The sequence below is a fragment of the Passer domesticus genome, chromosome 2 (genome assembly GCF_036417665.1).
Source record: "Passer domesticus isolate bPasDom1 chromosome 2, bPasDom1.hap1, whole genome shotgun sequence".
NCBI classification, from domain to species: domain Eukaryota; kingdom Metazoa; phylum Chordata; class Aves; order Passeriformes; family Passeridae; genus Passer; species Passer domesticus.
In genome coordinates this window covers 24,498,507-24,515,580 of record NC_087475.1, presented here as the reverse complement: position 1 = coordinate 24,515,580, position 17,074 = coordinate 24,498,507, and the positions used below count along the sequence as shown (strand labels likewise).

The following is a 17,074-nucleotide window of genomic DNA, read 5'->3' as shown; positions in this document are numbered from 1 at the left end:
TTGGAAAACACCTCTGAGATCATGGACTCCAACCTGTGACTGAACATCACCACTTCACTTAGACCATGGCACTCAGTGCTACACCCGAGTCTTTCCTTGAACACTCCCAAGGAATGTGACTTCACCACCTCCTTGGGCAGCCCATTCCAATCTCTAATCACACTTTCTGTGAAGAAATTCCTTCTGCTGACCAACCTACCACCTCCCCTAGTGCAGCTTGAGACTCTTGTCCTGCCACTGGCTGCCTGGGAGAAGAGGCTGACCTCACGTGCCTACAGCCTCCTTTCAGGTACTTACAGGGAGAGACAAGGCCAGCCCTGAGCCCCCTTTTCTCCAGACTTAACACCCCCAGCTCGTCAGCTGCTCCTCACAGGATATGCACTCCAGACCCTTCACAACATTTGCTGCCCTTCTCTGGGCAGAGATAAATAGCATTTACCTTGCATCCAAACAGAATGAAATTGTTAATCTCATCACTAGCATAAGAAGAAAATCAAGAATGTCAACCTCTACAGCTCAAAATCTGGTCAAAACAGAGAGAGCTGCCACAAGAAGCCAAGACCACAAGGCTGTGAAAGCCAATTCACTCTATGGTGTTGGCAATTGTTCACATACATTTTTGTCAGCTCCGCTGGTTTACTAGACATGATGCAGTACGGGGGAATGTGTGCATGAAACAAAGACAGCAAAAGGGGGACATTTTGCAATAACAATAATAATATGGGCATTATAGAACATTAATACTTGCATTAAAAGGGACGCTTTCCCCTCAAATTAAGAGGTTTTGTCACAGAACTCTGCAGTTCATCTTATTTTAATGGATTTGGCTTGCTACTTTCTATCATATAATAGTTCATGAAACAGTTCATAAAGTCCTTTGGCAGAAATTAACTGCATTTGTTGTGTTACAGTGGTTGCAATTAACAAGGCGGTATTTCCACACTGCTACAAAATAAAGTATTAAACAATAACCTGCAGTCTTCTTTGTACTTAGAGAAGAAGCAAGATCTTATCTAATGAGGGAGAAGTCTGCTTCTTTTGAATTACTTTAAATAAATGCAATTTTCTTGGTTAAAGACACTGAATAAATTATACCAGTGATGTGCTTTTTTAGATTAAATTAATCTCAACTCAATTAATATCCTACATTCACAGACAATATAATAGACTAAATCAAGATCAGTGTGATGTCCATTAAAGGACAAGTAATTTTTAGCTGCACATATACAAAAACACAGTCTTACAGAAAATTTTTTTAACCACATAGCTGGGGCTCCCATTTATTCTGAAACCATTACACATACAGCCTTAAATCTCAGACTACAGCAAGAAAAAAGTATTCTTTTTTCCAGAACAATGTTTTAGTGCTGCACACCAATCTCTCACACAATTTATACATAGAGTAACTCATTATTTCGATGGAAAAAGATGCATTAAACATGTATGTCCATGAAGATGCACGAGCATTTCAGCTGCACTACATTCAGTGCCAGAGATTATAGTTCCTACTTTGCCTACAAAGGTTGCAATTTGGAGGATTGTTTCAATTTCAAAACCAGCCCTTAATTCGTTTGTGTTGCCAGTTGATAAATTTTTCTCCTTAAACTCTAGTACGGTTATTTTTGCCACATGATAATATGCACAATGCATTTAGTTTTGCTATATGTTCTTAAAATATTTTTATTCGTTTTTCAAATAAATTTGCTACCCCTTCCCCAAAAGTACTTTAATAAACTGCCTATTCTCTTTTACTGCCCAAACACATCATCATAAAAAAGACAGATGCCCACGCATTAATCCATAATTTCCACATTCAATGCTCTAAATGTGAATTATGTAAAAGTATGGTGAGTTACCTAGAAGGCAGAAGGAGCCTTGTGGTTAACTATGTCACTTACACCCACAAATTATTACAATTAATGCTTTAAAAGGAGAGGCCAAGAGTTGCATGATGGCATGGGTTCAGTACTTAGTCTCCAAAACTGAGAAAAAGAAAAAACCTGCATATACTTAAGTCCATTATTTTCATAAACATTGTAGATCACAACCCATGAAATTGATTAGAGATTCATAATCTGAAAGTTCAGTTGCAGATTACAGGATTTAATATTAATGATTTGGTAGTCCATATGCAAATAACTGTAGAGGTTGCTAGTGAAGGTTGATGTTGGCCAGATTTCAGGCACCCACCCAGCTGCTCTCTCATCTTTCCTCCTCAACAGACAATAAGATGGAAAAGGTCATGGATCCTGATAAAGGCAGGGAGATCATTTACCAATTATCAAAATGAACAAAACAGACTTGACTTAGGGAACATTATTTTAAATATTTGCAAATTAGAGTAGAATGGTGAGAAACAAAGACATAAATGAACCTAACCCTTCCTACCAGGCCTTCCATTTCCCTCCTTCATAATAATTCTTCCGGTTCCTTCCCCCAGCTCTGCAGGGTGATGGGGGAAAGGGGTGTGTGGTTAGTCTATAGACCACAACCAGTTTCTCTGTGTCAGTCCTTCCTCCTGAAACTTTTCCACTGATCCAGCCTGAGCTCTCATAAACAGCTCTAACACTGGTCCTTCTCAGAGCTGAAAGGCCAAGCTCCACTGGCTGCTGAAGTTCCTTAAGGCCTTGTCTGCCCATTCCAGTATGGGTTTCTCCATGGCTCCATGGACAGGTGACTGCTCTGGCACGGATCTCCATGGGCTGCAGGGAAACACCTGCTCCACCATCACTCCTGCCCCAGGATGAAGGGAAATACCTGCTCTGCCACTGTGCACCTCCTCCCCTTTTTCCTCTGACCCAGTTGCTTGCAAGGTTGTTTTTCACACCTTTCCCCCCTCACTGCTGTTTTCTGTATTCCCCTTTCTGAAATATATTTTCATAGAGTCACCACCAGTGCCCAGCTGAGGGGCTCAGATGTGGGTACAGAGGGTCTGTGGAGTCAGCTGGAGCAATGTTTATCACAGGGCAGCTCCTGTTCTCCTCCCATACCAAACAGCCCTGGCAGCCCCACCACTACAAACACCCAGATACCCATGCCCAGTGCCCTTATTTTCTGGTAAATAAGTTATTTCCATGTATCACATCAGCCTACTCAATTCCTCACTCTCCCAAAGCAAGAACTGAATGTACAACAGCTACATTTACCAGGAAAAACAATAAATTGAGTTCTCAGTGTAACCGATGACAGCTTTTCCCTGATACAAGCCACTACCGAACGTATCAAGCAGGACAAAAATATTCACAAGCACTGATGTTGGCAAGGTCCATTCTAAGAAAACTCTACATCATGCTTAAACCAGATAATATTATACAGACAATCTTTAGACTGGAATAAAGACTATGAAGAAATGTTTTTGTTTATTTAGAGAACAAAATGTATACAAAATATAGAAATAGATTAACATATTCATTGAGGAACTCTAATACATAAATTCATTAGGGAAGCAATAAACATAATGCATAAATTAATTGCTTTGTGCTTATCCGCATTAAATGCTGCTTAATGACTTAACAAGCTTGAAAAGCAATGACAAATTGCAAAAGTGCATGCCCAGGATTTTTTTCAATATATAAAGCAGCATGTCTAACTGAATGCTGAAGCTCTGGATACAGGCTTGGTAACATTCAGGCAAGGTGGTCACTTTATCTTCTATCCTTCATGAGCAAGCACCTTCTGCCACGAGTTTTGAAGTTGTCAGAAAAGAATCAACAAAGTTTGATTGTTGAAAGTACTTTTGCTAAGTTTCAGAAATCACCCCTTCCTAAAAATAAATTTGTATTACAGGATGACTTCCAGCTTCTTAGGAAATATTAATCAGAAATATATATGTCCAAACATGCATATGTATGTGCACACACAGATACACACTAAATAGGAATATATTGCCACATTTGAGAATTATACTCAGGCTTTTGTGGCCTCTCGTTGTTTGAGAATGAAGAAAATGTAAATATGTTGCCACAGTCACAAACTGGAGAGAGGCCAGGCAGCACTGGAGGAAGTCATATCCAACTGTAAAATACTGTAAATTTTGTGAGGGGGTATGAGCATTCCAGCATTAACTGAGCTGAGTTATTAACATGCTATGGAAGACTTGGTGGCCCCATTTGTCATGTCACAGATATAGACTGCTTATGCTCTCATTTTCTGCAGCACAAAGGCTCAAAGAGCTATGTTCTATCTTGTGATTTAAACAAAAAAAAAAGGCCACAAATAGCAATTTTTCACATGCTGTCTTCCCATGCCAAAATTGAGAGAAGATGGCAAACTGCATCCCAAAATACATTAGTCATATTGATATTATAAATGCCTTTATTTTAAAGTAAAATATAACATCTTCAAATTATCGGTGCATTAATGAAGTGGTATTCAGTGAATATTTAAAAACACAGCCCTCTCACCTTCCCAGGACACCCACAATTCACAGTGAAACTACCAGTGCTACCTTGATAAAATATTTAAAGCAATCTTTGACCATCGTATGAGCAAACATTTTCCAGATAACCTTGGGATATTAATCCAATTTTTCAACTCTTAAATTGTTTTGGTTTTGTTTTTTAATACCTTAAAACTTAAGCAAAGGAATCTAATTCCTCGTTGTAGGAACAATAAACAGATAAAGTAGTATTCTGAGCAAAGACTGTCCGTCATTTTCAGGGATTCTCATTCCTTGGATTATGCTCCTTTTTTCAGCATATTAGTGTGCCTAATTCCTGATTCATTGAGAATCATGGGCAATATCTTGCAAATTTCAATGCCTATGATTACATACATACACACGCCAAAGCATTTTTTAATATCCTCCAGCATGACCAGTTCATACAAGTAAGATCTCAGTATCAGTCGCAGCATGAGAACACTTTTGAAACAAAATCTAGAGGAAATCAGCAACCAAAGCAGCATCAGAGAAAGCTACAATATTAATCTTGGATCACATCAAATATTTTGCATTGCTATGACAGCATCACATCATAATAACCCCACAAACACAAAAGGAAGTACACTTCACAAGAAGGTAGTGCTGATAGTACACAGCTATCAGAAATTCTTCCCTTAATAGTAAATAACTCTGTAGCCTGATGTTTAAGCAAACCTTTAACTATTTTAAAACCTAGTCACTCTGCAAACAAAATTGTATGTCCATCAATCACACTAAGTCTTTAGACATTTTCAATTGATTTTGGTCACTTAAGACTAATTCACAAAGGATTACGAAGTCACAGCGCAGCTAAATGCCATCTCCATGACTGGATAAAAATGTGTATTAAACAAATCAAGACACACTCATGTTACAAACAGGTCCTCAAGAGTTTTGTGCTGACACTTAGGCAATAAGAGAGCTAATGAGAACAGCTATATTCTGCTCAGCACTGTTTAGGATGCTAACAAATTGACTTTAGATGATTTGTCATCAAGTCCCTGCAGGAAGAAGTCACACTATTTAAGGGGGTGAGGGAAGAAGAAAGGCACTCCACTCATCTGTGGAAGCCCTTGATCCCAGGCTAACTACTGTGACAATAGTAAAAATGATACTAGAAATAACATTTAACAGGGAATAATTTTAACCATTTATCTCAGTAATAATAATGTCTTTTCTATTTATTGACAGGCACTTTAACCTTCAATCATGTCTTCATTTTCAGTAGTCATCATAGTACTTTAAAAGAACAGTATTGAAAAGGTATTTAAATACCATTTGAAAGAGAAGGATCACAACTCATGGCTTCCCAAATTTACACAAAATAGCCAGTGGAGCCACAAAATAAAAAATGGATGGTAAGGGATGAGAGTGTTTGGGATTTATTTTTCCTGTTTTCCTTTACTATATCTTATTATCTCACTTGTGAACCGTTATGTCTGTGGAAGAGAAAAGGAAAGGTCAACACCAGCCAGTGGCAGCACCAGCTGGGAGCTGGAAATGGCTTTTAGTTTTCAGCTGTCAAATGTTAGCTAAAATGTATTAAGTGCCAATATGAAATGATCTGCAAATCTGTAACTTTTTTTTTTTTTTAATTAGCAAGAAAAAATGAAGGATTTTCAGAGAGCAATTTGAAGTCTGTTATATTATTATAGTTATACCTAAAGTATTGCAAGTTGTTCAGTCTCACTGGTTCCCAGGTTAGCAGAACTCCCACCCATGTTCTGTGCTTAAACTCCAAAGCAAAACAGCATTCTGTATCACACTTGATCCACTCCCCTTTAAAATGCCCTGAATGCTTTTCCTCTATGCCTAAAAAGTCCTGTGAAAGTAGAAATCATCAACAAAAGGAGATTAAATAATGTATTTATACTTTCAATGGTATCTATGACTTGTCAATGTCTTACCAGCAATGAAAGAAGACAAAAATGTAGAAACAATACTGCAAAGATGCAGGAGTCATCAAGTAGCTGATTGTGTAGCAAAACTACACAAATATTTTCTGGCTTTGGGTCCAATCTCATGCTTTATATACAAAACTGTAACTTTTGTAAAATGAATGTGTCTTTCCCAGCAGCATGCTTCCTGTGAGAACTGTGTGTGCTTGAAATGAGAAGGAATTCACATATACACACCCAGCCCTCTAGTAGGACCTAAAAAAGAAGAGGATACACTGCTGTCCTTTCTGAGAAGATGAGCTAACATTTAAGCATGGAAGACACCCAGGCCCATCCTTAGGCATTCCTGTGTGCCAGCTCTTTAATCAGCACTGACTGAAACCTTTTGGAATGCACACAGCCTGCCCACCAGTGCCACCACGCTCCACCACCTGGCACTGGCCTCTCAAACATTCTCATTCACAGTGTGGAAGACGATGCTTGCATTGAGTCAAGAGCCAAAGGGAGATGACATAAGTGCCTATGCTTGTCTTTGTGAGCACAGTTTTTGGATTTCTAGACCAGACAAGTGGTGCAAACAGCTACAGCACACTGCTGTGATCCATCACCCTCATCGTGCATCACAAACCAGGCCAGAAGAATTTACCTGCCATGCAGTCACTAGACTGCACTAATGGATATGGCCATGCATGGCTTGACACACCTACAGACAATCTGAAGTACTGAAAAACTGGCTTTGTCTCTGCAAAATAGACCAATATTTTCCTTTCATCCTATTTCCAGGGCACAATATGTTGTGTGGTACATATTGCTTGACAAATTCAGTCCTACTCACTGGGACTGAACTGACTTTTTTGAATCCTATGGATTTTTCTTTAATTGTAATATTTAAAATATTAAGACCTAGCTTACTATGATGGCTTACTATATAAAACAGAAATGGAGTGCATTCTTAGCTAATGAAACTCCTCTGACTTAAATTTTGTTTTCTATCTTATTTTTCCCTGTGGACACTACCTAGTTTCCCTTCACTCTTCTCATGTGATAGACTGAAAGCTTTTGGGGAGCAGGGACTGCTATTTATTGTATGTCTGTAAAGCACCTAGGCCACCGAAGTCCAAAGGTTGTGAAGTGCTACCAAATTTCAATGTCCCCATCAAATAATGAGGATCTCTGACTGCTCTCTCTAGCAGATACAATTTGCAGTAGCTGTATTTAAAACTAATAATGAGAAGATTGTTTGAAAGCAGTGTAGTCCTTTCTTGGAAAAGTATATAAAGAGTGCATTCTTAGCTAAGAACATAGTATATATGTTCTAGTATATAAAGAACAGTATAGCTAGTTTATAAAGAACATAGACCATCTCACTCTGCCCTCTTGCAGTGTTGGGAACTGGATTAATTGCTGATCAGGTACTCAGGTCCACTGGAACACAACTTCCCTCTGGCCCATGGAGAGCTTCAGCTGCAGCAGCAAATGCTGCAGCCAGCAGGACGCTGCCCAGCTGCTGTGGGTTCTCCCTTTGCATGCCCAGGATTCCTCTTTCTGCAACAACTGCACTGTTCCACTAATCCAGTGCCTTTAATTAAAGCTTTGTAAGGGAAATGTAGCACCAACCTCAGACCTTCTCTGTTTGACTGGAAGTTGAGGAAATATGATGGTGGGACATGGAAAGCACCAAAACAAAAGGTACCAGTCCTGTAACAAAGAAAAATTTCAAACAAAAAAAAAATCCCTCAGGATTCTGCAAGGAAATAGCTGCAGCAATTGAGTATTAATGCACACATAACTTCAGCAAGCCTGATTAGTAGTTACACCAAAAGATGAAACACACAAAAATGTTACCCTGTGGGTGAAAGTTACCATGAGCCAGCCTTGAGATAGGATTTCCCCACCCTAATGAACAATTTTGGTCTGAAGGCACCAGCTGTCTATTACACTGCCCTGCAGGTCTTGTGTGCTGTTTGTACACACATTTCCTCCCTCAGGGGGAGAAAGTACATGTCTGGAAACATAGAAAAGATGATTAGATACCAAAATCTCAGTTGATACAGATCTGGAGTAAAACTACCGATGGCTGTCACCATTCACTTACCCCTCTGCATAGTAAGGTATAGTCGCCATCAGGGCTAGGGTCTCTTTACTGGTAGTGCTCATATTAAAGCCCAGCTGGATCGGACATTCAGGAGTGGTTCCAAGCCATTTCTATCAGGAAGGAGGGGTTAGGGCAGGGGCAGAGGAATGGACAGGGGCAGATGACCTTGTGAGAGTGCTAGAGAAATAAATGTTCCAGGCAGAGGAAGCCAAACTTGGCAGGGTCTGTGCCCATGCCTTTGGTCCGGAGCAGACCCTGAGGCAAATTAGCCAGCCAGCAATGCCTTATTTACCTCCCAGTCCCTCTTCACAAGGAGCTACTTCTCCAATGCTGGTAGGGATACTGAATTCATTAGCATATATGTGGTGTGAACAATCAGGAGACTTGAACCTGGGACTAAAGTGAGAGCCAAATTATTTGATGCTAAAACACACTCAGTGAGGAATAGTGAAAGGGCTCGAGGAAGTACCGGGCCACTTGACATCAAAAACAGTATCTGTGGTAGGAAGTAGAAGCAGAGCAGAGTAGCTTGCAGTGTTTTTATATCCTTTCCTTTATATGGCTGTGTTGGCACACTGGGATGTAGACGAGCATGTCCTGCTGGGAAAGGAAGAGATGTGACAGGACTGAGGAATCGTGAGCCCAGGGCACGATCTTGCATGCTGAAGCGGCTCTGGCTGTTTTGCATTAAACGCACATGTCCACACTACCAAGCACACAGCAGCTCTGCCTATGGAAGAGCCATTGTCTTTTACAAAGACAAATAAGCAAAAGATTAGTTTAAAAGCCTGCTACAACTGGGGCACAATAAAAACAAGTGACAAGCTTTTAGGCTTAATTGCTTCATCAGTTCAGTCAGGGAATAAGGTATTCTGAGCCTGAGAGCTTGTCTGTTTCTTTTCCAGTTACATCTATTTAACTAATAAACAGATCTCTCTCCAGACCTTATTTATATTATACTATTCCAGTGTGGATACAAAGCTCCCCATCTTCCAAAACATTAAAAATCTAGCATTTAAAGGGAGAAGATTATTAAGCTTTAATTCTGCAAAACATGAACTGCCTTTCAGGAGTAAGAATTAGTCAAATTTATCAATCTGTGGGAAGAACAAGTTTGATCACTGAAACAACACTTGAGAGACTTTCTCTGAGGAGAAAACTGTTATCAACACCTGGTTGATGGGCCAGGATATTCTCCACCAGGTTCTCTGCCCAACTGAAACACTACATGGATTACCTGGAAACAAGCTACCAAGAACACCTTTATCATTGTAAGGCCACGCTACATTTCAGAGCAGCCTTGTGGCTGCTCCAAGTTGCACCTTATCATCTATGTTTATAAAAAGCTGCCTTGACTATAAACTGCAAAAGCATACAGCCAGTAAACCCTGGCTACACCCTGAGTCCTCCTTTTCATCCTCTGAAGCCAAAGATGACTGTGGTATAACAAGATCCAAGAATGCCTTCTCCACTAGGTAATATCTGAGCAGAATTTGATCCTACAGATGCACATTCTAAAGCCAGAGTCATTTGGGTTTCAAAACCTGACTATAACTTTTTTTGGAAAGCACTTGACACATTCTGTCTTTGCCATCATGTAAAAGTACTACTATTTCCTTATAGACATTATTTCTATGACAGTGTTGTGTAGACAAAGTTTTCTATAAAGACTAGAAGTCAGTGGTTCTGATACCCTTAAGGGTGAATTTTCCATAAAAAGTCTTGCTCCAGCACTAATTGCAAAATTAGCAAGAAGCTTACAAATAATTAGATTGGGGTGTTAAATCATGAATGTTCCTTAAATAAAACTCCTAATTAGGACACACCGCATATTTATCTACAATCTAGATCTGACAAACAGCAAAAACTTTCCTTTTCTAGCTGATATCCAGGACACTGCCAGGGAAATACCAGGCACTCACAGTACTCCCTTCAGGAAGGCTCAATTGACTTGCACAATTACAGGCAAGGATGCCTATGCCCCTCCACTTTGACACCAAAACAGACTGGCTTACTAGAGAGAGTCATTGCTATAAATCCAGATACCTACCACCAGAAAGTTATCCATCTATCTCTTCGAGGACACAGGAAGTCTGGGCACCCATTCAGATTAAGCTTCTGTGATGGAATTTAGCTGCTGATACCATAAAAATGTAAATCTAATCAACACAATCCCTCCTTCTACATGGTATTTCTCAGATTCTAAGATAAATGCAGTTGGATGGATGCTTTTGTTTTATTACACCTCATAAAACACCACCTGATACAAACACATCTCAACTGAGAATTGATCCACAATAAACTACTGCAATACAAACAGCAACAGTTACAAGTTTTTTACAGCCCCTTTACACCAAAAGTACTTAAATGCTTCAAAACAAACACCACAATTACACTGACATTCCACACATCCTGCAGGCAGTCTTTCCAAACATTTTGTACCTTGTTCTAATTTCAAAACAAAATAATCTATTTTCTCAGAAAAACAGGTGCACAGATTTTTAAGTATCAGAACATTTCTTTTTAAAGGTTGACACCAGTTTATTTCAAGTCCACTAAATATCATTTCACCTGAACACAGAATTTCTATTTGCAAGAAACATTTCACTCCCAGTTTGACACTGACCACATAAAAACCAATATGTTTTCTGAACCACAAGCAGTATCTTTCAGCTACCTGGATTTTACTGTTTGAAGTGGTGCAGCTGCAGAACTTTTTCTCTCAGCAACTCAGTTGACTTTAAGGGACTTTGACTTCTCAGGGACTTTAAGCCTAGAAGCACCACAAAAAATTAGCATGGCTACCATGGTGCCTGTGATCTTTATTGTTGAGACTGTTTAATTAATTTTTACTCCAACTTTTAGTGTCCCTTCTTATGGAACACCACAGTAACTAGCCCATTAAAAAGATAGATATTTGCTATATCCCTTAGGAAAAAAAACTCAGTCATCTCTTCCTACAGCACAAAGTAGCAAACTATTTTTTTGGTAATATTTTTCTGCTATTACAACTTACAATGAACTCAATTATTTTTCAATGGATACATTCAACCCTTTGTATTAAGATATTCATTCAGACTAAGTGATGTTCTGACTGAAAGCAGGTTGGGTGTTTTTTCAAAAAGAAAAAGTTTTGCTGAAACAAAAGCCTTTCTGCAAATGGTATTGCAAATCTAATAGGCAAGTTTGGGGGAAAATGTAATGACCACAGATTTCAGCTACATTACTCAGTAGCTGAGTCTTCACATTGTCACTATCAAGACGTGAAGTCAGGTCCAACACTTCAGGTTACATACCTTGCTTTTATGATCCCAAATATTTTAGGGAAGAGAAAAATCTTTCCCTGACCAAACTGATATACTGTTTGCATTAATACTTCCAGGAATTAGAGACTAATATTTTAAAGTGAAACATTTAGAATGAACAAAAGCTAAAATCCATTATCCAACCCTTCTCTTCTACATGTGTAATAACACATGCCAGGAATATACACAATAATAGCCATGAATCAGAACACAATTTATTAATAATTGCTCCCATAAAGGCTGTGTGAATAGTTATATATATATACAAATATTAATATATACAAATATTAATGTTTATTTGATTGTTGTGAAATGTCTCAAAAAAGCTAAATGAACACCAGCTATGCTTGGCACCACATGAAACACACACCTTAAGGGAGATAACAAATCTCAGCTCAAAGGTTAGAGTTAGATGCCTGCCAGGACAGGTTTTTCATCTTATTGAGCCAAAGAAGTTTTTGTCATCTTTTTCAGAAAGATACAAAAAAATTGTAATTCACATGAACCTGGCAGAGTTGTAAACCAGCAGGTCTGTCCCAAAAAAATGGCAAGTATCTCCAGTAGCTGCTGTTGTTGCCAACATGTGACAACACAATATAGCCAGGTACCATCAGCTGCATCCAAAGCTATTGCTAATTTTGTGCAGGATTATAACACTTTTCTACATTCATTAGCTACAGTTATTAAAATAACTCAGTAGCAGAAAGAAGGTGAGGTGGAAAAAACACAAAGAATGTGCAAGTGAGGTTTGCTAGACTATGATCAGAAAGACATAAACAAGTCAATACAGAGCACTGAGATGTTACTGACAGACTGTACAAAGTGGACCATGCTGCTATTTTGAGGTTGAGTTGTTTCACTGTTGGTATTTGTTTAGTTTTTGTTATGTTTTGTTGGGGTCAAGTCAGATGAGAAACTCACTATTTTGTCACTTTTTTATAGAAATGGACAAAGTAATCCTGTTCATGAAAATCTGAATAAAAGCAGTATTCAGATTGGAAGAATATTTTTTTCTGTTGCATCTCACAATTGAACAAAAACCCCTTTTCTGTGTAGATGTATATTGCAACTCCATACTTAAAGAAATCAGCTGAAGTAACTTGTTGGTTAGGAAAATGGGGCAAAACAAAAGAACCTGATGTTCAATTCCGTAATTAGTCTCGTTGAAGTCTCCAATTTATAATAGCCACTTACCTTAAGTTTACCTTGTCAGAGCTCCCATGTCTAAGGTAAGAAACCATTCCCTTCCAAAAGAGTAAAAATGTGGTTGAAGCTGCTGTTCTGTCATTTCATGACAAAAATATTTTAAGGCAGCTTTAACCTAGATGTCCACTTTCCTTGATATGACACCTTGCATAAGCACAGTATTTTATAGATACCTTCAAGCAGGGATCTGAATTTAGCACTAAGATCTTGTTTTAAAGGGGTGAATGCCAAATGCTTTTCATCTCATTATGCTGGTTTGAAATAACAATACTACTTAAAAGTAACATAATGACAACATAAAATGCAAGAGCTCTTTCAAAGCAGTGCAATAAACCATGATGGTCAGTTGCTTCAACCAGCACTACAAATTCCAAGCAAATCAAGCTCCATTTAATTCCTACTGTACAATTACAGAATATATGATACCCTGTGTAGACATATTCAAATAACTCTGTACACTTCCAGCTGGAATTAGTTAGATCTCCCACTACAAAATATTACGATGTTTATTGCTGTTACACATTAAATACAGGTTCTGCATACTATACACCAACCATTATTGCTAGTACTTAGAAGATTATTCCATAATCAGGAAAGATTCAATCCACAATGAAAATGTATTATAATAGAGACAAAATATATAAAGCCAGTTGCTGTCTGGAAACTGAGCTCTGGCTAACCTATGTAATATTAGACAATTGGCTTCCTCTGTTCCTTCCTCTTACAAATTGCTTGCTGTACCTGTGTCATCTTTTCAGGCCAAGGACTGGCTTTCTCTTTGTGTAATGTGATTTGCAGCTGGGATTTCTGAATGCTGCTACAACACAAAATTACTGCAACGGTTCAGAGCTCTGCTCTACCAATCACCCTAATCCCAGTCTTTATTGGTACTTTTAATGGCACCCCTGCTGTTACAGAACAATAGCCCACTCAAGAGAACTTGTCCCATCGCTTTGAATCTACTGTAAACACACACATATATACATGTACTACTTACATAACACGCTTTTTTATTCCTTTTTTTTAACCCTCAGGCACGTCTCAGATGCTGGCAATGGAATCTAGAATGTTTTTACACTAAAAATCATGCCCAAAGCAAAACACCACCTAAAAGGGCTACTACTTCAGCACTACCCCCTCGTTTTTGGTGTAATGTACTGATATAAGTGATAACAGGACTATAATTGGAATACATAGGAGAATAGAAAGCTCAACAGGAGAATAGTCTCTTATAAAGTTGTGGGAACAGAAGTCGAGAGAAAACACGATCTAAGATTCTGCCCAGGAACAACCCACAGCAGGAGACAAAAGTTCCTAAACTCACTGTGTAAACGCCTAAATTGCATCATACCTCTCCTCCTGAAACATACGGGATTATCCTGACGCACTATTCGCTATCTTGCCAGAGGGAAGGAAAAGTAATTTTTCCCCAGAGCGATCCTCCAGATCAGGATCTCACTGCCAGCAGCCCCAGCCCTGGGGTAAAGCCAGGGCTGCCGGTATCCAGCCTCGTACCGGCAAGTTTCCAATGGCAAAACCCGGGAGCAGGAAGAGATGCAGCCCGGCACGGCGGCGCTGGGCACAAGGGGTGAGGAGCCACCTGAGGCGAGCCGCTGCTGGAAGCCAGCCTGGCGCTAACATTGATCTGAAGTCCTTCTGTCACCCATTCGGGAGGCACGCTTCCACAGAAGATTGGGATTTAACCGACTGACACTAGCGATGAAAGGAAGCGTTTATCAGAAAATCGCCATCCAGCTGCCTGTCAGCACAGATTTCCACCAGCGGGGTGGCAGGATCGCGACAGCCTCACCGCCCCAACCGGGGGCTCGGGAAGGGCACGGCGTGCCCACAAAGGGGCTGGTTTAAAGCAAAGTGCCCATCTGACGGAGCCCGGGCTAGTTTTTGCCCCCAGCACACAATGAGGGCGGGCTGAGCCCCGCACCGCACTGACCCCCGAGCTGCCCTGGCTCCCTCCCGCCGCCCCTGGCGGAGCCCACCGGGGCTGGGCCAGCCTGCGGCAGGGCACGGACACACGGACAAAAAGGAACACAGAACAGATGAAAAAGCGCACACACCACCACCTTCCTCGCTCCCCCAGTACTCACAAGAGAACACACCAGCCAAATCCGTCCGCAAAAGGCGCCTCCTCACCAGCCCGCTCCCGGCACGGCAGACCTGCGGGGCACCCCCCGCTGCGGGGCGCGCCTGCCGGGGCCCGCCCTCCTCCTCCTCCTCCTCCCTCCCCAGGGCGGCACTCACCTCGGGGGGACGAGGCCAGGCTGAGGGGCCGCCTCTCTGCCGGTGCCGGGCAGCGGCGGCGCGGTGGGGCGAGGCACACTTCCACTTTCTCGGGGGGTCTTTCTTCGCCTCTTCGCCGTGCCGAGCCGAGCCGTGCGGAGCCGCGCCGCCTCTGCCTCCCCCGGCACTCCTCCCCGCCCGCCCCTCGCCGCCGCCTCCCCGCGAAGCGAAGGAAGGAAGGGATGCGAAGCGGTGCCCAGCTGCCGGGCCGGCCGGGGGCGGCCCTCGGGCCCCGCCCGCCTCGCTACCTGCCGGGGCAGCCCGGGGGCCACGGGGCGTTCAGAGGAGACACCCCGCACCCCTCCTGCAGCCCTCTGCCTCGCCTTGCAGTACTCACCTGCCGTGCTCGGGGATCACTGTGCCCCGCCGCAAAGGGCTGCTGCTTTTTCGGGGCTTGACATGCTTTGTCCGCCCCTCTCCTTCGGTAAACTGCTCGAAGGAAAAGGTCCGGGAAGGCTGTGTGTGTAGGAGCAGTCTACGTGTACTTCAACACAACAAAGACCCACTTGATTCCCTACTGGCACCTAATGCTTAACAAAAGAGAATCGCTGGGAATGTCATAATTATCATCCCATGAGATGGATGCAAAAGCAACACTTCTTACAAGGTTGTACTCACAAAACAAATGGCAGCTTGGATATATCTGTTTCTGTCCCGGTATTATAAGCAGCTTGTTCACACCCTACTGCTTTAGAACTGTGTTTCCTGGCACTGTAGGTAGAAATCTTGCAAAAACATAAATGCAGGGAAGTTACAAGTCGCAGTGATAGTCTTTTGCCACGTTATTGAGTAAGGAGACTGGCTGTTAAGATCTCTTGCCCACAGATGAGAACCCTGCCTAACTTCTAGCTAAAGTGCGCATCAGAGCATTGTTTTTCGATGGAGGCTTAACAGGAAGCATCCCAGCAAAGTCCTCACTAGACACTACCCTACACAACACACACTATGTAGTCTTCCACTACATCCTCTCAATAGGAGGCATCCTAGCAGGATTCACCGATTTCCTCTCTTTGCCGGGTATAGCCTGCACCCCACATAGGCTAAAACTCACTTCAGGGTTGTATTTACACAAGAAAGCACTACCTGCTCCCACAACCCTTTCTAGACCAAGTTGGCATGCCAATGATACACAGAATATCTAGATACCTGCACACTGTGAAATGCTATAGAATATAAATAGTATTAGTTTACCCTTCACTTGGTCCCTGCTTACCTGATGATGGCACCTGCCCTGCTGATTCAAGTTCAGTTGTATGGGGTATAGGCAGCTGTCACTCATTTAAAGCTCAGTGGTGATCCACATATAACTGGTCCACATCTGAGCCACACTCCAGGTTTTCAAGAGAAGCTCAAGCTATGAATCATGGATCTGATCACAGAATTCTTCATATGAAATTATAAGGACCTGGTATGCAACTGAACAGCTAGTGTCCCTGTAGCCAGATTAGATACAGACAGCAGGGGGTGTGGAGTGCAGTGTTGGGGGCAGAGCACAAACTTTCCTATGCCTGGAAGCTGAATCAGCACGCAAGCAGGTGTGGACCGGCACACAAGCTATGAGGACTGAAATAGAGGAGACCCTAGACTTTAACCTTGTGATTGTGTAGTCAATTAGGAAATATCTTCCCTGAATAGTTTTTATCCTGGTATTGCACAATATAGGTAAATTTAGACCTTCATTCGGACTTCTGCAGGTTAAATCCTTGAATGAATGATGTCTTCTGGTTCCTCGACTTTGAATTCTGGCTGCCTTCTGTCTGAAGCACTTTCTTCAAAAGTGGACAGAAACCCTCTGGAGCTAAGGAAAAGCCTTCAATAGCTCTTTGTTTATTACCAAGACCTCTAAATAATC

General features: G+C 41.4%; 1 protein-coding gene across 4 annotated transcripts in view; it reads right to left on the bottom strand.

Annotated features, from left to right (window-relative positions):
- MYO16 (myosin XVI) overlaps positions 1 to 16,579 on the bottom strand; it is a 365,514-nt gene extending 348,935 nt beyond the window's left edge. Inside the window, exon 1 of one of the 4 annotated variants that reach the window (XM_064407780.1) lies at positions 16,436 to 16,579. The gene's annotated coding sequence lies outside the window, so the exon portion shown is untranslated. Of the gene's footprint in view, positions 1 to 15,029; positions 15,152 to 15,183; positions 15,287 to 15,559; positions 15,707 to 16,435 lie in introns of those variants that run through there. The other 3 variants (XM_064407778.1, XM_064407774.1, XM_064407776.1) reach the window with 3 other exon arrangements.
- Positions 16,580 to 17,074: the final 495 nt, after the last annotated feature.